This window comes from Ambystoma mexicanum, chromosome 6q (assembly GCF_040938575.1).
Source record: "Ambystoma mexicanum isolate Mex_15411 chromosome 6q, UKY_AmexF1_1, whole genome shotgun sequence".
NCBI classification, from domain to species: Eukaryota; Metazoa; Chordata; class Amphibia; order Caudata; family Ambystomatidae; genus Ambystoma; species Ambystoma mexicanum.
This window is the reverse complement of record NC_090937.1, coordinates 851,349,536-851,369,764: the sequence shown is the minus strand read 5'-3', so window position 1 is coordinate 851,369,764 and position 20,229 is coordinate 851,349,536. Positions and strand designations below refer to the sequence as shown.

Below are 20,229 nucleotides of genomic sequence, written 5' to 3'. Positions count from 1 at the left end.
AATAGAGAGACGTGGAAGACCGGATGTATCTTCATGTGCGGGGGCAAGTCCAACTTGACCGCTACTGGGTTTACTATGGTAGTGATGGAATAGGGACCAAGGTATCTTGGGTTGAATGTGCGTTCCCCTTTTAGAGGTAGATATTTGGTGGATAACCAGACTTGATCCCCTACTCGATATTGAGGGGCTTCCTTCCGATGTTGATCTGCTCCTTTCTTGTATTGTTCTTTAGCCCTTTGAAGGTGAGAAACAGCTTCCTTAAAGGCTTGGGTGATTGTAGAATGCAGGTAGTCTACTGCTGGTGTTTCAAGATCTTGGAGGGGATCCAACTCCGAGGTTCGAGGGTGACTGCCGTACAAAAGAAAAAACGGGGTTTTCCCAGTTCCCGAATGGACAGAGTTATTGTAGGCATATTCGGCTATCCAAAGGATGTCTTTCCAAGTTTTTTCAGTTTTTTGCAGCATGCAGCGTAAATACTGTTCCAGAGTTTGATTGGTCCTCTCGGTTTGTCCGTCGGTCTGAGGGTGGTGACTGGTCGATAGTCTCACATCAATTTGAGCCGACCGACAGCAACTTCGCCAAAAATGAGAAATAAATTGACTACCTCGATCCGAAATTAGAACCGAAGGAAAACCGTGCAGTTGGACGATGTTTTCGAGAAATTCTCGGGCCAGAGTTGCTGCTGTTGGCAAGCCTTTGAGCGGAATGAAATGCGCCATCTTGGAGAATAAGTCCACGATTACTAGAATCGTATTGTATCCGGAGCATGGAGGTAGATCGGTGATGAAGTCCATAGAAAGCGTATGCCAAGGGCGAGGTGGGATGTCAATAGGGCGTAAGAGGCCTGCTGGTCTTTCCTTTTGACTCTTGTTTTGGGCGCATACTCCACAGGACATTATAAAGTCTCTGACATCTTTTTTCCAAGACGGCCACCAGAAGTAGCGCTTGATCTTTTCTGAGGTCTTGGCTATACCGGGATGTCCTTCCATTAAAGAATCGTGATAACAAGAGATTACTTCTTTCTGTAAATCTGTGCTGGGTAGGTATAATCGTTCTTGGAAATACAATAAGTTGTCCTTTACTGCAAAGTCCTTTCCTTGCAGATGCCAATTCTGTATGTCTGCTGGAGTTACAAGTTGCCTGGCTTTATCCTTAACTTCCTCTATGGATTGTGTGGCGATTACACCCAGAATTCTTTGTTCGGGAATGATTGGTACAGGTTTAGGGTTGATCAAGTGTTCTTCCACTCCCATCCGATAAAGGGCATCAGCTTTACCGTTTTTTGTACCAGGTCGATAGGTAATTATGAAGTCAAACTCGGCAAAGAATAATGCCCAACGGAGTTGTCTAGAGGATTGGGCTTTTGCGGTTTTCAAATATTGCAGGTTTCGGTGATCCGTAATCACAGTAACGGTGTGTCGGGCCCCCAGCAGATAATGCCGCCAAGCCTTAAAGGCAGACTTGATAGCCAGAAGTTCCTTGTCAGTAATCGTGTAATTGATTTCAGGAGGCGAGAATTTGCGGGACCAAAATGCCACGGGATGCAACTGATTGGTGACCGGGTCCTTTTGTGATAGAACTGCCCCCATGGCAAGGCTTGAAGCATCAGTTTCCACGATGTAGGGGAGTTCGGGGCGAGGGTGTTTTAAGATTGGTGCAGAGATAAATTTAGTCTTCAAATCCTGGAAAGCTTGTTCCGCCTCGGTAGACCATTCAAAACGTTTGTTTTTCTTTAACCAGGCAGTGATGGGCTGGACTATTCGAGAGAATTCGGGGATAAACCTGCGGTAAAAGTTAGCGAAGCCTAACATGCTTTGCACACCTTTTACGGAGGATGGTGATGGCCATTTGAGAACTGCATCGACCCTCTTTGAATCCATACGCACTCCGCCAGGTGATAATATGAATCCCAAGAATTCAACGTCAGTCACGTTGAAAACACATTTTTCCAACTTAGCGAAAAGTTTGTGTTGACGCAATCTTTCGAGGACCATTTTCACGTGTTTCCGATGTTCAGATTCCGATGAAGAATAAACGAGGATGTCGTCAATGTAAACAACAACACACACATCTATGAGCTCTCTGAGGACATCGTTCATAAAATATTGAAAGGCGGCCGGGGCATTGCAAAGTCCGAAGGGCATAACCTGATATTCAAATAGCCCATACTTGGTGCGGAAGGCCGTCTTCCATTCATCGCCCTCTTTTACTCGTACCAAGTGGTAAGCTCCTCTAAGATCCAGCTTTGTATATATGCATGCTTTTCTGACTTGGTCCAGGAGTTCAGGGATCAAAGGTAACGGATATCTATTCTTAACGGTGATCTGGTTCAGGGAGCGATAATCTATACAAGTTCTAAGGTCTCCTTCCTTTTTTGGAATGAAGAACAAAGCTGAAGAAGCAGGGGACTTGGAAGGACGAATAAACCCATTTGCCAGGTATTGATCCAGGTATTGTCGAAGGTGAAGGTTCTCAGGCTCGGTGAGGGCAGAAATTCTACTACAAGGAGGAGTAGATCCAGGTATCAGGTCTATCTGGCAGTCATAAGACCTATGAGGAGGTAGACAGTTAGCCTGATCCTTCCGGAAAACATCTTGGTATTCTAGGTATTCGGGAGGTAACTGGGGAGTCTCTGAAGAAATTGCTGCCAGTGCAACACCAGGTGGAGGGTGACAAGTAGAGACACATTCTGGAAACTGGACCGTTCTTGCTCGCCAATCGATCAGAGGATTGTGTTTCTCTAACCAAGGTATTCCTAGAATAATCTGAAACTGAGGGGCCTTGATCACATCGAACACGATCTTCTCATGGTGTCCATCTTGACTTATTAGCGTCACTTCTTGAGTGGTATGCGTTACTGGCCCGGAGGCTATCTCCGTACCATCCACCGTAGTAATGACGTCCTTTACAGCCTTGGGACAAAGAGTTAGATTCATCCTCAAAACCATTTCATGATCCACATAATTGCCGATGGCACCGCTGTCGACATAAGCTTCAATTGCATGTAATCGATCTGGATTATCAGGGATAATGAGGACCATAGGTATCACGAAATGCGAGGTCACGGAACTGGTTTTCACGCTCGGCAAGAGGACCTCTATTCTTGTCGGGCGAGGTCGTTTCCCTGCTCAGAGTTTGTAACTTTGGTAACTGCAGCTCCTACTGCCTTCTTAGCAGGTTTCACCGGACAGTCTCGAAGAAAGTGCCCTGAGTTTCCGCAATAGAGGCATAATTGCAACTGTTTTCTCCTTTCCCGCTCCTTTTGTGTTAGAGGATATGATATGATATGATATGATATGATATTTGTAACGCGCCTATACACAAGTGTTTCAAGGCGCGACGAGGCAGGGAGGGAGGGAAACAAGGGGAAGACAGACAAACGATCCTACTAGGCCAGGTGTCATTCAGATCGCGCAAGTGCAGAGGTAAGGGGAAAAGGAGAAAGTGCAGGGGGAGGAGGTGGGGGGGAAGTGCGGTACAAGGTAAGTAGCGTAAAATAAATAAATAATAAATAATAAATAAAAGGGCCAGCTGGTGGCAAGTGCGAGGTAAGTGCAGAGCAAGTGCTGGGAAGGGGGCTGTAGGGATGCAGTGACAGTCCCACAGTGCAGGGGGAGCCAGGGAGGCAGTGCAAGTGGAGAGTGGCTGGGGCCTGGACCGAGGTCGCTGAGAGTGGCTCAGATGCAGGTTTAGTGCAGAATTCAGTGGGGAGTTAAGCAGGTTTAGCAGGGGAGAGGGAGAGAGAAGGCAGAAGCGAAGAGGAAGGTTTTGAGGTGCTTCCGGAACCGGAGATGGTTCTCCTCAAGTTTCAGGGAGGCAGGAAGGCTGTTCCAGAGGGAGGCCCCTGCTGCGGAGAGAGATCTACCCCCAGCTCGTTGCTTCGAGAAGCGGCTGACCATGAGGGAGTTGGAGAAGGATGAGCGAAGGGCTCGTGAAGGAAGATATTTAGGAAGAGAGAGTTGAAGGTATTTAGGCCCCAGGCCCCAGAAGGCCTTGTGGACAATGCAGAGGGTTTTGAACTTAATCCTCGCAGCCACTGGGAGCCAGTGAAGAGATTTCAGTCCTGGAGAGATACGGTCCCTGGGCTTGAGGCCAAGGACAAGTCTCGCAGTTCTGTTCTGGATAAGTTGCAGAGGGCGGAGAGTGGAGGCAGGCAGATTAAGATAGAGGCTGTTACAGTAGTCCAGCCTTGAGAGAACCAGGGCTCGGGAGACAGTGAGCTTCTGGGGGAAGGAGAGGAAGGGAAGAATACCTCTGAGGAGGTGCAGCTGGTAGTGTGACTTCTTAGAGACGTCAGATATATGAGGAGAGAAGGAGAGTGTGGAGTCGAAGATGACCCCAAGGTTTTTAGCCTTGCAGGTAGGGGCAGGAAGGGGGCCAAGGGAGGCCGGCCAGAGAGCTGCAGGGAAGGAGGGAGTGGGTGTGCCGATGAGTAGAATCTCAGTCTTACTGGCGTTAAGGCAGAGGTCATTGGCGGCACACCATTCCTGGATAGCAGACAGACAGTCGGAGATGAGGGAAGGAGAGGAGGAGGCCGAGGGTAGCCTGAAAATGAGCTGGGTATCGTCCGCATAGCACTGGAAGTAGGGGCAGAGAGCGGCGATGCGGTGGGCAAGGAGTGCCAGATACTGGTTGAAAAGCCAGGGAGAGAGGTTGGATCCCTGGGGGACACCACAGGTGGAGAAAAAGATGTCAGAGAGGAAGGAGCCCATTTGGACCTGGGAGGGTCGACCGGAAAGGAAAGAGGTCAGCCATGCCAGAGCCTGACCAGTGATACCCAGGTTATCACGGAGACGGTTGAGCAGGATGGCATGGTTGACAGTGTCAAAGGCAGAGGAGAGATCGAGCAGAATGAGAACACAGGGAGTGTTGGAATCGAGGTTCAGGAGCAGGTCCTCACGGATGTTCAGGAGAGCAGTTTCCGTGCTTCGGGCCGCTCTGAAGCCGGATTGATGGTCATGAAGATTACCAACAGACCCCCTATTTGCATGGGTTCCCCGGAGTCTACTCCTTTGGAAGGAGTTGGCGGTTTGGAAAATACTCGAGCATCAAACTTGGAACGATCGGCCTTCCTGTTCTGCAGTCTGTGATCTATTTGAACGACTAAGTCTATATAGTCTGAACAATCTTGTGGGGGATTCACTACTTGGGCTAACACATCTTTGAGCTCTCCACGTAGACCTCTATAAAACAGCGTAATCCTTTTGTCCTCAGGCCATTGAGTTTCCACTATCAGTCTGTTGAAAGACGCAATATAAGCCAAAAGGTCTTGATTACCTTGTTGCAACGAAAGAAGCTCATTGTCCAAGGCCTGCCCCTGTGAATGTCTTGCGAACAGTTTTTCCATACTGAGCTGAAAAGCTTGAAAATCATGGAGGACCGGATCATCTTGATTTACTAGAGGGATCGACCAGTCTGCCGCATTGCCACTAAGGTACGAAAGCACGAAAGCTACTTTAGCTTGATCAGTTGGAAAGGCTGCTGGCCGGCATAAGAAATGCAACCAGCACTGATTGATAAATACTGCAAACCTCTTTAGGTCACCAGAAAATCGTTCGGGCGGAGCCAGAGGTACATTCCAGGGAGATTGATCTGCACTGGATTCATATAGGATGTAGAAGGAAGATTTCCCCCAGATGCGGGTAACGGGGTCTGTCCGGCTTGTGACTGTAGCAATTGTCTAGCGAGATCATCTGTTCGCTTCTTGGAAATAATCAGTTCCCTTCTTAGAGCGTTCGTTTCCTGACGGGCTGCATGCACTTCTGCCCTTAGTTCCCCAAGTAACTGGGCTAGTTGGTCGGTATCCGAGGTTTCCATAGCGCCTGGACGGGAGTTTTGTGGTAGGCTTTGCGTTCTGTAACGCTCACCTGATTCCCGTAGAGGCGCCGGTCTTGACTGGGCGTATACCGTATCTTCAAAGGTGATGTGTAACACACGGCTGGCTCTTTGGGCTGGACCTCTGTGCACTGTATGTTTGACTCGAAGGGTAAGATGTCTGCAGATAGAAAATATGGGATTAATGAACTGGGTTATTGAATGTCTCTCTCTTCTTCCCTTTCTCTTCTCCTGTAGAACCCTGAAGGTTAACGCTCTCACCTTAGGTAAGAGAACGCCGTGCTCTCCATCTGCCTCGGGGCAGGGTGCTGTAACCAGTTTCTTCACTGGATAAGGGGAGCAGGCCTCTTGACTTCAGAGGACTGCTGTCCGTCGTTTACTGCACGAACGGTAAGTTTCGAGTAATTCTAATGTCTTTAAAGTCTTTAGTAATGATGTCTCTTGTTTTGCAGGGTTCCGGCGATGGTGGATGACGGGCTGAAGTGAGTTGAAGATGGAGCCCGTGTGATGAATAGAAGCGCCTGGAAGCACGTAAGTAAGCGCTTGTTGCCTGCTTCACGATGTGCTCTAACTGTCTTTTTATTTTGCAGGTACAAGTTCGGAGCGGCTGCAGGGTGCCGGAATACCCACTGGGTTAGATGTGGAAAGGAGTAATGGCACGTGAGTATTAAAGTTCCCCAATGTCTTTAAACGCACCTTGTTTTGTCTTTCAGATGCGGGATGCAGCGCCGAAGGCCTCCGGAGCGTGCGAAGAGTTGGTAAGCTTTTGTCTTTCAGATGCCGGAATGCAGTGTGAAGACCTCCGGAGCGCACGAAGAGTAGGTAAGCCTTGGTCTTTCAGAATGCAGCGCGAGGCGTTGGTGACAGCCGATGGCCCAGGTAAGTGAAGAGCTGTCACTGAAGACCGTAATGCTAACCTGTTCTTTCTTGTCTTTATAGGTGTTGCTGAAGACTGGATTCAGGATGGTAAGCCTTTTTCCTTAGGCCCAGGATCAGATGCAGAAGACACGATGAGCGTTCTGCTGCAGAGGATGCAGAATAACGCAAAGCAAGATTCATCCATCGGGTGTGGTTTAAATAGCCTCCTCTAGTGCTTAGGTGTCTCCTTCCACAGCCACGCCTAGGTAAGAAAAGAGTTCCTGCTTTCCAGAAGAGTTCCAGTGTTCTGAACCTAGGGAGTGGCTCCTGCCCCACCCAACAGGAAAAGTAGTTCCAAACAGAAGAGGATCAGAGGCTCAACTGGCAGGCAAGTAAGCAGCATGGTCTGCTGCAGGTAAGTCCACCCAAGCATTATGAGCCCAGAGCTTCCAGCGCTGGGACTGGGCATATTTATGAACCTGGTGCCACTGGCGCCAGGACTGGGTCCAAAAGGTCCGAATTGGGACTGGTTGGCACTCGGAACCTGGGTTATGAATCTGCTTCCAAGGGAGTTGGGAAAACCTTGACCTTTTGGAAGCAGAGATCATGACAGTTGTATACATCGTTTCATCGATGCCCATTCGAGATAAGGTGTCAGCTTTCCCATTCTTGACCCCTGGTCGAAAGGTGATCACGTAGTCATATTCGGCGAAGAAGGGGGCCCACCGTAACTGGCATGAAGAATGGGCTTTGGCTGTTTTGAGATATTGCAGGTTCCGGTGGTCTGTGATCACTGTAATGGTGTGTCTAGCTCCCAGAAGATAGTGTCGCCACGCCTTGAAAGCGGACTTGATGCCTAGGAGTTCTTTGTGAGTGATAGCGTAATTAATTTCCGGGGGTGACAATTATTTTGACCAGAAGGCCACAGGATGCAGCTGGCCAGTTTCTGGGTCCCTTTGTGAAAAGACTGCACCCATTGCCATACTGGAAGCATCAGTTTCTATGACATAAGGGAGGTCTGGACGCGGGTGCCGCAGGATTGGAGTGGAGGTGAACCTTTGTTTCAATTCCTGAAAGGCTCTTTCTGCTTCCTCAGTCCAAGCAAACTTTTTATTGCTTTTTCATAGCAGTACTGTGATCGGGTGCACAACCTGAGAGAAGTCTCGGATAAACCGGCGGTAAATGTTTGCAAAGCCTAGCATGCTCTGTATCCCCTTCAGAGATGTTGGTGATGGCCATTTTAGAATAGCAGCAACCTTATGTATGTCCATTCTGATGCCTTTCGGCGAAAGGATGAAACCAAGGAATTCTACTTCGGTGAAGTGAAAAAAACATTTCTCCAGCTTTGCATACAAACGATGCTGGCGGAGCTTGGTGAGGACTGAATGAACATGCCTGATATGATCTTGTTTTGAGGCTGAGTAGACCAAGATGTCATCAATGTACACTAAGGCGCAAACGTCAATCAGTTCTCTCAAGACATCATTCATGAAATATTGAAACGCTGCAGGAGCATTCCATAAGCCAAAAGGCATGACTTGATATTCAAACAAGCCACATTTGGTACGGAAAGCGGTTTTCCACTCATCTCCGCTTCTGACCCGGACCATGTGGTATGCTCCCCGAAGTTCTAATTTGGTATAGATCTGGGCATCTTTGACTTCGTCTAGCATTTCCGGAATAAGAGGCAAGGGATAGCGGTTCTTCACAGTTATCTGGTTTATTGCGCGGTAATCAATACAGATCCTCAAGTCCCCTTTCTTTTTCAGTACGAAGAACAAAGGACTGGCTGCTGGGGACTTAGATGGGCGGATAAATCCGTTTGCAAGGTACTGGTCCAAATAGGATTTCAGGTGAAGGTTTTCTGGTTCGGTAAGAGCGTAGATCCTGCCACAAGGGATTTGTGCCCCAGGAATAAAGTCAATTTGACAACCATGAGGCCTATGCGGCGGCAATGTGTTAGCCTGGTCTTTTTGAAATACGTCCGGAAAATCACGATATTCATCTGGCAAAGTATTAGTTACTCCCAGAGTAGAGGCTCTAGTATTGGAAGTCTTGGAGACACAGGAGTCGGGTTCCGGGTCAGGAGAGTAGCAAGTTAGGGAGCAGTTGCTGGAGAAGGTTAATTTCCATGCCCGTCAGTCTATCAAAGGGTTGTGAGCAACCAACCATGGCATCCCTAGTCTCAACCGGAACTGAGGTGCCTTTATAAGAGCGAACAAAATACACTCCCGATGTCCATCCTGGCACAGCAAGGTTACTACTGCTGTGCACTGCCATATCATATCACTGGGTTACTGGTCCAGAGGCGATTTCTGTCCCATCCACGGTAGTCACCTTGTCCCTGGTAGACTTAGAACACAAAGGGATCCCCATCTCTGCTGCCAACTCTTGATCTAGGCTCTCCATTTTCTATTGACGAGGAAGCTGGCAGCTTCTGGTGAGAAGCGTGTTACTGATGCCAGATGGTGGCATAAGGTTTTGTGAACCACGAGATTAAACCCTGCTGAGAGATCAAAGAGAAGCCAGAGAGAGTTCTCCTGCATCATTGGCATCATTTAAATTATTTAGGTCAAGGCGTGAAGTTTCGGTTCCGTGCCAGCGGCAGAAGCCAGACGGGTGAAGACTGAGGACAGGGTGTCTTCTAAAAATGCTTAGATGCGTGTGTAGGCAACTATCTGGGATATTCAGGAGAAATGGGACAATGCTAACGTGTCGGTAGTTATGTGGATGGCTGGGTCAAGTGAGTTTAGCAAGGGGGTGATCCAGGATTCTTTAAGGGTCGAGGGTGACCATAATTAGTTAAACCATGCATGGAACCGCTCACTCCACTAAGGTTGCGGGACATATTGCCTTTGCATTGGAAGGGTTTGAGGCCCTTCACAAGGCCAGGGCAGGCTCGGAGATGGTGCTTGACATGAAAGATGTGGGTGGGGGAAGACATTAGGGGGAATTGTGGCAGGCTGTAGGTGATTGGGTCAGATTTAGCTTTAATTTTACTTCGTAGTTTGGCGATTTTGTCTGTTAAAGGCACCTTGGATGCTGCTGCACCAGGTATCATCTTTGTTGACAGATGGGGGCGCAGTAGGGGAATTTAATTCATGAAGGATGCTTCCACTATGCTGTTATTGTAGGATGCTACTTTGGCTGTGTGGATAGCTGGTTTATATTTTGTAGACGTTTGAGAATAGGGCCTTATTGGTTGTGGTGGGTTCCTTCTGCCAGTGTGAAGCTGGGTGGTGAACCAGGAATTTGTGTGGCTTGTGTTTTTTGTTTGCGTGTTTGAGGGGCGCTAGTGACTCAACTGTGTCCATAAGGAATTGTATTGCTTCACCAAGAGGTTGATATTGTGGCGAGTTGGGAGCTTCGTGATTAGCAGCGGCAGAAGGCAGTCACTAGTGACATTGCAGGAGCTACTTACTAATGTGGCCGATAAGGGGGTGGGTGGGGGTTGTGCCTGTGGCATAGGGATAGCGGAAATACACAGTTGTGGTCAGTCCATTGGAGACTACAGATATGTTTCAAGTATGGTCTAGTAACCAGTCGAATGGGCATCCTTTGGAATGTGTGGGGTCAGGGATCCATTGGGTGCAGCCAATAGTGGAAGTAGCTTTGGCCAGGAATGAGACCCAACAGGCCATTAAAACCAAGACTGAAGTCTCCCAGGACCAAAAGCTGCGTTTTAGGCTTGTGGTTAGCAGCGAGGACTTGGATCATCTTCAACGTGGTGGGAGGAGGGAAGGGGGAGGGGAACGTAGAGCAGGTAGACCGATGGAGAATTTGGGTGAGCGACTGATTTTGGCAACTATAGATCAGAGTGTGGAATGGGTAATGCAGTGATGGATGCAAGTGGGATCAAGTCTTTATATATGAAGGCAACACGGCCTCCTTTACAGCCTGTCCAGTCGCCGCTGAATAGGGATTGCGATGGAAAAGTGCCAGGCCGACAGATGGCGAGAGCCACGTTTCTGTGATGGCCAGGATGTCAAAATGGTGGTGGTGGTTTTGAGCTTGTGGATGTCAAGTACATGGATGATGACAGACCTGGCATTAATGAGGGTGCATACAAGGAGAGGGGATGGTGACCAACATGTAGTTGAAGGCATATTGGCAGGGTTCATACATTTGTGGAAGACTACCTTGCTTGGGTTCTTGTGACACAGGAAAGAGTTGCGTGTGAATAGGTCAGGGAAGCGGTATCCAGATGGAGATTCTGGTGTACAGTCCAGACTTAGAAATGGCATGGTAGCACGTGCAGTGCAGGCCAGGTGGTTGTCAGCATGGGCCTTCAGGGCACACATGGAAGCCTTGGACTTGAGAACCCATGGAATAGCAACACTGTTTATAGCACTGGGGTGCATAGAATGGAAGTGTTATTCGCTTACTGCTGCTCCCTTCTCCTGGGGTGCAGACAGGAACGGGGTGGGGGCGTCTGCAAAATGACATAAGGATTGAGGCATACTGGTGCTTTATCCGTATCGAGCACTGGCAGGAACACGGTGGGGTGAGGCAGTGCGACAACCATGGGCTTCTGCAGGGACAGTAGCTGCATGTGCTGTGCGTTGGCAATAGTGGAAGTGCAGGGATGTTGGGTGTTTACAGTAGTTTTGTGGAGGTAGGAACGGCATGAGGGGTGGAAGGGTGCTTGGAAAGTTATAGGTACCCATTGCATTAACCGAGTAACATTCTAGCACTTAATCTGTGGCTCAGCCTCCCCAGCGTTTAACCACACCCCCCCCCAAACCTCCTCTTCCTTGCTGCACTTGCACGTTCTGAAAAGGCAAAGTAGGTTCGTCCTCTTCCTTTTCCCCCACTGCTCTTAAATATTATGTGTTTTATGCATTTCCCACATCTACTCCCTCTTGCCCTGTGGGCACTTTCAAACAGTATTTCCTTACTGTACAAGTACCTAACAAGCAAACAAATAAATTACATCTGAGGTCTTGTACAAACTATTTCTTTCACATCTTTTTGGTGTTCCAGAAGCAAATGTTAACCAACGGGTATTGCATGTTTCTCCGTTCTGATTGCCTGAAGTTGTTCTTTTGAATAAACCAATTGCTAACCCAGCAAGTAGCAACGTTTTGAGCCCTGAGGAAAAGCAAAATTCGAAACAAGTAGGCTCACTGATGACAATGGCCAGAAGTGAAGCACAATAAAACAAGGACGAGAACTTGCAATATCTCTCTTGTACCTTTAAATGAATAAAATACAAGAAAGTTCATACGAAATCAGTTTAGGGAAGGCACTGTTAGCAACTGAGTTGTACTTGAGCATTCCCAATATTGGTTTGCTACTTAGAATCTCTGCAGTTATACTTGCCTCCGAGGATTTCCAATATAGGTTGGCCAGTTTGAATCTTGCCATTGGGATAATGTGCTACAATTGCATTTTGCAGCTTCAGTTTCCCCCCCCCAATTACAAGTTTGCCACTTGGATTCTTGTCACAGAAGTCAAACCCGCATGACTAAAACTAACACATCAGACCTACTTCACCCCCCTCCTCCCTTGTGCACGACTCGTAAAATACAGCCACGCTGCACACAAACAGTCCAGCTGTTCACACAGCTCTTGCCTAGGAATACAGGTTGTCAGATACCTAGAAAGTCTGCCAACCTTAGATTTGGCAATAAATGAACCACTTTCATAACAGATTTAAGTCTTCCAATGGGCGTTTATCCAGCCCAGCGCTTCCAAGGTCACACCGATGGCAGTAGGTGATATTCAAATTCCACCCAATATAACATCTAGAACTGCAACGTCTTCCTAGTCACACAATACTAGATTTCAAATATGCAAATGTGAAAAATTGGGACAAAGGATAACTACAATTGGCATGACAGCAGGCTAGGGCTCTGATGATTCAACCATGCAAAAAAATAGGTTATGGCTACAACCCATTTCAGTGGTATTTTGCACAGGACCAGCATGGCCATGGCATCCTAACTTGGTACAATTGTTTTAATGTGGCAATCAGCCATCTTATTCGTTGCCATGGTGTGGAAGGACTTCTAAAAACAAAGGATGGCCCATGGGCTAGTAACTGGCCAAATAGACTACTCATTAGGATTACAATATTGTTAATAGAAAGTGAACAGTGGCATGCACATTATATTACCTTCTAAGGAACATTGACTACGCTTCAAAATGGAGTGATCCGTTCTTGAAATTCATGCCACACAAATGGAAAGCCTACAAAAAGGACAAAAAAACGTTTTCACAAGCAATTTAAACAAGAAATCATGTATTCCAAGCACAAAACCCTGCTGGGGTACACAGCTGAAAGTTGGGAGAGCGTTCATAGTGTAATGCATAAAGAGCAGGTTGTCATGGATAAGTATGAGATTTTACACAATAAAAATTGACAAATACAGACGGTAACTTTAACTTCTAGTAGCCCCTTGGTTCACATCACAGCACCAAACACTAATCTCACGTGAGTGGGATGTGCCTCATGACAGGATCCAGTGCAGAGTATCGAAGGTCAACTCCAGGAGGGGGAGAGAAGTGCCATTGCCCTCTGTGTTTGCCATTTCAAAGCATGAGAAGCTTTAATAAATGGGGAAAAGCTTGAACGGGACCAGTGAGGGTGGTTCGGGGGCGGGGCACAAAAAAGGAGAAATTGCTCCAAGCAAATTTTAGAACACCAACGGAAACTGTTCAGCAAGTCAGTGGTCCAGACATTTATTAACCCACTCCCCCACGCACAAAGATTTTTTTTTTATATATACAAAAGGAGCCAACTGACAGCAGTTTGGGAAAAGAACGAACGGACACAAGTAGGATAGTTTGTGTCAAAAAAAAAGTTATATTTAAATTACAAAAGCAACAGACGGAAGTCGAATACAAAGAATCAAACACGGCCGGTTTATGTGTCAAAGGAAAACACTGAACATAAATGAGCTCAATTGGTTTAGACCCTTCCAGTATGCTACAGACCCACAACGTCATGCTTGTGGAATATGCATAGAGTAGCAATGAAAAACAACATTCCGCAGATTTTGAGAATCAGGTCCGACAAGTGAAAGGGTTGTGTCTCAAGACAGGATCAGACACAGAGTGGATCAGCTCTGCTCCAGGTTTTAGTGAGAAATGTTCTACCCCCCCCCCCCTGTTGGCCACTACAAAGCATGGTGGGCTAAGAGTGAACATTTAAAAGGGGACTTAAAGTTTAAAAAAAAAAAGTTAGTTCACGCGTCTTAAAAGCAACCACGGTTGAGGAGCGTTTCAAGCATTTTGTATTACCATGACAAAGGTTTGCATGCCAGTTGCCACTAACACGAACCCTTTAAATACGCCAGAGGCGCACAAACAACATGTGAGCACTGATCCAAGAGACCAAGGGGGTAATTCATAGAATTCAGCGCACAAGTGGTGCACGCGGCTAGCGCACAGTGTGCGCGTGCGAATCCCTGCGCCAGCCGCGTGCGCTAAAATCCATTTCCGCGCACAGCGTATTCATGGATTCCAGCCACCAAAACCAGCCGTGGCGCACAGTGGCGCAGCGACCCTGCAGCATCGCCAGTTACGCCCCCAAGAACGCCTCTCGCGCAGGGAAAAGCCATCAATATACCCAATTCAGCGCAAAGGGCTGCGCTAACCCTGTACCAGCACGGCAAGCGGGCTACGTGTATCACTGGGGTGCGCGGGAAGTACCTCACGCGATTAGCCCCGTGCGAGCAGGGTACGCGTATTTCAGGGGTGCGCGGGAAGTGCCACACGCAATTTCAGCAGGGTACGTGTATTTCGGGGTGCGGGGCAAGTTTCACACGTGATTTCAGCAGGGTACGTGTATTTCAGGGGTGCGCGGGAATTTCCACACGCGATTGGGCCCGTGCGAGCTGGGTATGCGTATCTCAGGGGTGCGCGGGAAGTGCCACACGCGATTTCAGCAGGGTACGTGTATTTCAGGGGTGCGCAGGAAATTCCACATGCGATTGGGCCCGTGCGAGCATGGTACGCGTATCTCAGGGGTGCGCGGGAAGTGCCACACGCGATTGCAGCAGGGTACGTGTATTTCAGGGGTGCGGGGGAATTTCCACACGCGATTTCATCATGGTACGTGTATTTTGGGGTGCGGGGGAAGTTTCACACGCGACATCAGCAGGGCACGTGTATTTCAGGGGTGCGCAGGAAGTTCCACACGCAATTTCATCAGGGTACGTGTATTTTGTGGTGCGGGGGAAGTTTCACACGCGACATCAGCAGGGTACGTGTATTCCAGGGGTGCGCGGGAAGTTCCACACGCGATTCCATCAGGGTACCTGTATTTCAGGGGTGCGCGGGAAGTTCCACACGCGATTGGGCCCGTGCGAGCAGGGTACGCGCATTTCAGGGGTGCGCGGGAAGTTCCACACGCGATTCCATCAGGGTACGTGTATTACAGGGGTGCGCGGGGAGCACCACACGTGAATTGCACGTGTGGGTCCTCCCAGGTGATCCCTCTACACCCTCCACGGCCCCTGCAGGTGGCTCACACCAAAGGGGCCTACCCTGCACATGTCCTGCAGGCACACCATCCACCATGGCCATGACCCCCAGCCAACCCACATGTCAACCTGCACTACTGCCCACCAACGCATGTCCCCCTGTACCCCCAGCCACCAGGGGCAGCCTCCACCAGGCCCCCACCCATGTCTCCCACCACCCCCACCCCCCAGCAGTGCAGGGGCACCCTCCACCAGGCCCCCACCCATGTCTCCCACCACCCCCACCCCCCAGCACTGTGGGGCACCTGCCAGCAGGCCCCCACCCATGTCCAACTCATGTCTCCCACCACCCCCACCCCCCAGCACTGTGGGGCACCTGCCAGCAGGCCCCCACCCATGTCCAACTCATGTCTCCCACCACCCCCACCCCCCAGCACTGTGGGGCACCTGCCAGCAGGCCCCGACCCATGACTCCCACCACCCGCACCCCCCAGCAGTACAGGGGCACCCTCCACCAGGCCCCCACCCATGTCTCCCACCACCCCCACCCCCCAGCACTGTGGAGCACCTGCCAGCAGGCCCCCACCCATGCCTCCCACCACCCCCACCCCCAGCAGTGCAGGGGCACCCTCCACCAGGCCCCCACCCATGTCTCCCACCACCCCCACCCCCCAGCACTGTGGGGCCCCCAGCCTCCACCAGGCCCCCACCCATGTCTCCCACCACCCCCACCCCCCCAGCAGTGCAGGGGCAGCCTCCACCAGGCCGCCACCCATGTCTCCCACCACCCCCACCCCCCAGCCACAAGGGGCAGCCTCCACCAGGCCCCCACCCATGTCTCCCACCACCCCACCGCCCCAGCAGTGCAGGGGCAGCCTCCACCAGGCCCCCACCCATGTCTCCCACCACCCCCACCCCCCAGCACTGTGGGGCACCTGCCAGCAGGCCCCCACCCATGTCTCCCACCACCCCCACCCCCCAGCAATGCAGGGGCACCCTCCACCAGGCCCCCACCTATGTCTCCCACCACCCCCACCCCCAAGCACTGTGGGGCAACCTCCACCAGGCCTCCCACCACCACCACCCCCCCAGCACTGTGGGGCACCCTCCACCAGGCCCCCACCTATGTCTCCCACCACCCCCACCCCCAAGCACTGTGGGGCAACCTCCACCAGGCCCCCACCCATGCCTCCCACCACCACCACCCCCCCAGCACTGTGGGGCAACCTCCACCAGGCCCCCACCCATGCCTCCCACCACCCCCACCCCCCCAGCCCCCAGGGGCAGCCTCCACCAGGCCCCCACCCATGTCTCTCACCACCCCCACCCCCCAGCAGTGCAGGGGCAGCCTCCACCAGGCCCCCACCCATGTCTCCCACCACCCCCACCCCCCAGCCACCAGGGGCAGCCTCCACCAGGCCCCCAACCATGTCTCCCACCACCCCCACCCCCCAGCAGTGCAGGGGCAGCCTCCACCAGGCCCCCACCCATGTCTCCCACCACCCCCACCCCCCAGCAGTGCAGGGGCACCCACCACCAGGCACCCACCCAGGTCTCCCACCCCCTCCACCCCCCAGCAGTGCAGGGGCACCCACCACCAGGCCCCCACCCATGTCTCCCAGCACCCCCACCCCCCAGCCACCAGGGGCAGCCTCCACCAGGCCCCCACCCATGTCTCCCACCACCCCACCCCCCAGCCACCAGGGGCAGCCTCCACCAGGCCCCCACCCATGTCTCCCACCACCCCCACCCCCCAGCAGTGCAGGAGCAGCCTCCAGCAGGCCCCCGTCCATGTCTCCCAGCACCCCCACACCCCAGCAGTGCAGGGGCAGCCTCCACCAGGCCCCCACCCATGTCTCCCACCACCCCCACCCCCAGCACTGTGGGGCACCTGCCAGCAGGCCCCCACCCATGTCCAACTCATGTCTCCCACCACCCCCACCCCCCAGCACTGTGGGGCACCTGCCAGCAGGCCCGAACCCATGTCCAACTCATGATCCCCACCACCCCCACCCCCCAGCACTATGGGGCACCTGCCAGCAGGCCCCCACCCATGTCTCCCAGCACCCCCACCCACCAGCCACCAGGGGCAGCCTCCACCAGGCCCCCACCCATGTCTCCCACCACCCCCACCCCCAGCCACCAGGGGCAGCCTCCACCAGGCCCCCACTCATGTCTCCTAGCACCCCCACCCCCCAGCCACCAGGGGCAGCCTCCACCAGGCCCCCACCCATGTCTCCCACCACCCCCACCCCCCAGCCACCAGGGGCAGCCTCCACCAGGCCCCCACCCATGTCTCCCACCACCCCCACGCCCCCAGCAGTGCAGGGGCAGCCTCCACCAGGCCCCCACCCATGTCTCCCACCACCCCCACCCCCCAGCACTGTGGGGCACCTGCCAGCAGGCCCCCACCCATGTCTCCCACCACCCCCACCCCCCAGCAGTGCAGGGGCACCCTCCACCAGGCCCCCACCCATGTCTCCCACCACCCCCACCCCCCAGCACTGTGGGGCACCCTCCACCAGGCCCCCACCCATGTCTCCCACCACCCCCACCCCCCAGCACTATGGGGCACCCTCCACCAGGCCCCCACCCATGTCTCCCACCACCCCCACCCCCCAGCCACCAGGGGCAGCCTCCACCAGGCCCCCACCCATGTCTCCCACCACCCCCACCCCCAAGCAGTGCAGGGCCAGCCTCCACCAGGCCCCCACCCATGTTCCCCACCACCCCCACCCCCCAGCACTGTGGGGCACCTGCCAACAGGCCCCCACCCATGTGCAACTCATGTTCCCCAGCCAACATGTCATCACAATCTAGATCCCTGGTCCCTATGGTCAGCCTCCAAATGCAAAACACCCACCCGAGTATTGCATCCACCCACTCATAATTTGCAATTACATCACAGAACACCAATTGCAAGTTCTGAAACAAACACATTTCCCTCACATACACCCAATGGGTGTCAGTGAATCTCAAAACCCATATCATGAAATGCATGAAACCAATGAGATACCACACATTGAAGTTCACCAAAAAAAATATGTATTAAAGGAAACATAAATAGAATCAAAAATGAAGAAACAGAAATGTGAATGTACAAAAAGTAAAAGAAGCATGTCCGTGAAAAAAAGCAAAACCAAAAATAAAATTCCAAAGTAATGGTGTCCAAAGTCAATGTCCACAAAACAAAATCCAATGGGAAATAAAAAAGAAAGCCATTGCTCCATGGTTAAAATGTGAAAAAAAAATACAATCCAACAGTGAACTATGTACATGGGAACAAGCCAGGGTCCATTATCCCAACAAAAGTAAGGAAACCTATCTAACTACACTAACTAATAAAATAAACTATATACAAAAATGTGGCCAATGTCCGAAAGGTCCAAATAAAATCAAAACAAAAATGAAACCTAACACTACCTACATAACGATGTACAAGGGCAGCGGGCTAGTTTCACGGCTCACTTGTGGATGTCCCGGGCCAGGGCATCATCGAACTCCTGCTCAATGTCCCGGAGGCGGTCCTTCTCCATGACCCCGAGGGTCTGCAGGGCCGTCGACGTGTCCACCTTCAAACCCCTGCGGATTGCCTCGAGGCACTCGGCCCGCCTCAGGGCCCTCCGCATGGAGTTCTCCGCCCTGACCATTGTGAGCCGTGCCTCTTCCGCCCGCTGCCGTTCCGCATCTATGGCGTGGCCCAACTGCTGCCACACGGAAGACACTCTCTGTCCTGGGTCCTCCTGCCCTCCGGCCGATGCCTGCCCCTCCGATGTTAAAGGCCCCGAGCCTTCATGGCTCCCACCACGTTGCTGCTGCTGCTGTGCCTCTGCCCGTGCACTGCCTCCTGCTGCCTGCACATCCTCCGCCGGCTGGGGTGCAGTCGTAGATGTGGCCACCCCTGCCGGACGTCCGACTCCCGACTGTGGCAGGGATGCCTCCTCCACCAGCCTGGCCGCACTGTCAGAGGCAGCTCCACAGGGCACCCAGGTGACTGATGGGTGGGAAGATGGCACGGAGGACGACTGGCGCGTAGGGGGTCCAGTTGAGGAGGGGGTCGTAGCAAGCCCCATCATACGGAGGAATCCGTCCTGCGTGACCTGTCCCAGCAGGCTGACGTGGTGAACGAGCCATTCGAGATGACGTGCAGTCTCCTCATGAAAAGACTGCAGGTCACCTCGCATGGCCCGTTGACGCAACACCACACCAGTCAGGACAGGCTCAACCCGGACCCGGATAGCCACGTCTGCAGGCAGAGGAAGGCCAGTTGACGTGAGCTCATCCCCTGCCTGAAAACGGCTCTGGACGTAGGCATCCCTGCTGGTTCAAGATGATGCAGGGACAGGATCAGGGACAGGATTGCACACAGGCACCTCCGCGGCGGCCTGTGCTGCCTCCTGTCCCTGGTCCTGCACTGCACCACTAGCACCTGTGGGATCCCCACCTCCAGACCCCGTCTCTGGTGCTTGCAGGGCCTCCTCCTCCACCAAACCCCCCACCAACCGGGATGACTCCGTGGCATCTTCCCCTGTTGGGCCCTGTGGGGTCCCAGCTGCCCCTTCTGCTGCCGAGGAGTCCAACTCCAACCTCCGCCTCTTGGACCCCCCCCCCGGCAGCTGCGGCCTGGGACGCGGCACCGGACTCCTCACTCCCTGACGAGATGACAACATGGGAGGGGAGCCGGGCCTTGCGTCTCGGCTGGCGGTGGGATCCCCGCCGCTGTGCTCCACAGCACCTTATCCGCCCTCTTCATCAGTTGACACTGCAGACAGGGAGAAACAAAACACAGGCATCAGGGCACTGTACAATGGACACATACACACATGACAGTTGTACATGAGTGGCATTGGCAAACCTCAGACATGTCATTAGAATCCCCAACACACATGTCATTTCAACTCGCACACATGAGCCATACCACAGCCATATCGCAACTGCCAGCACCATCCATACACATACAACAGCATGAGCAGGCAAAGGTGAGCCAGACATCACATGCAACACAGGAAGTGCACCACACATGTACACACACCACCACACTTGCATGCATGTGTACACCCCTGCCAAGTGTCGCAGTGTTCAGACGGGCATCCATGTCACATCTGCC

General features: G+C 52.3%; 1 pseudogene; it reads right to left on the bottom strand.

The window, feature by feature from the left end:
* Window positions 1-13,721: 13,721 nt before the first annotated feature.
* Window positions 13,722-13,857, bottom strand: LOC138517140 (small nucleolar RNA SNORA26; annotated as a pseudogene).
* Window positions 13,858-20,229: the final 6,372 nt, after the last annotated feature.